Here is a 404-nt window from a genome sequence, read left to right as displayed (position 1 = left end):
ACGAAACGTCTACACTTCAAAATCAAAAAGTCTACACTTCAAAATCAAAAAGTCTACAATTCAGATCCATATCAGAGAATTCGATAATGACAGTATGTCTTTATTGTCCCTGTTATTTCACGCTGGCATCGACAATTATTGAATGACGAATCCGTAGTGAACAGCTTGCAGTGACATGATTGCTAGACTTCCGAGTTTCAGCGGCATAAAATTGGCACATTAGTTCCCGACAACGACTACAAAATTGCCCTTCATAAGCATTACTAAAGAATTCGTCTTCCCTGGGATGTCTGTCAACTTTTGCAGTCCATGGAAAACAAATAGATCGAATTATTTTCTGCGTGGCGCGGAGGAATATACTCCTTGTGGAGATAATAAGCGTGCGTCAGAGGCGCGTATTGATA

At 40.1% G+C, this 404-nt stretch overlaps 1 protein-coding gene across 1 annotated transcript in view; it reads right to left on the bottom strand.

The window, feature by feature from the left end:
• LOC109477109 (transmembrane protein 145-like) overlaps positions 1-404 on the bottom strand; it is a 7747-nt gene that overhangs the window by 5396 nt on the left and 1947 nt on the right. The window lies entirely within an intron of this gene.

This window comes from Branchiostoma belcheri, unplaced genomic scaffold (assembly GCF_001625305.1).
Source record: "Branchiostoma belcheri isolate BF01 breed outbred unplaced genomic scaffold, Haploidv18h27 scaffold4, whole genome shotgun sequence".
Classification (NCBI taxonomy): Eukaryota; Metazoa; Chordata; class Leptocardii; order Amphioxiformes; family Branchiostomatidae; genus Branchiostoma; species Branchiostoma belcheri.
This window is presented reverse-complemented; position numbering and strand designations above follow the sequence as displayed.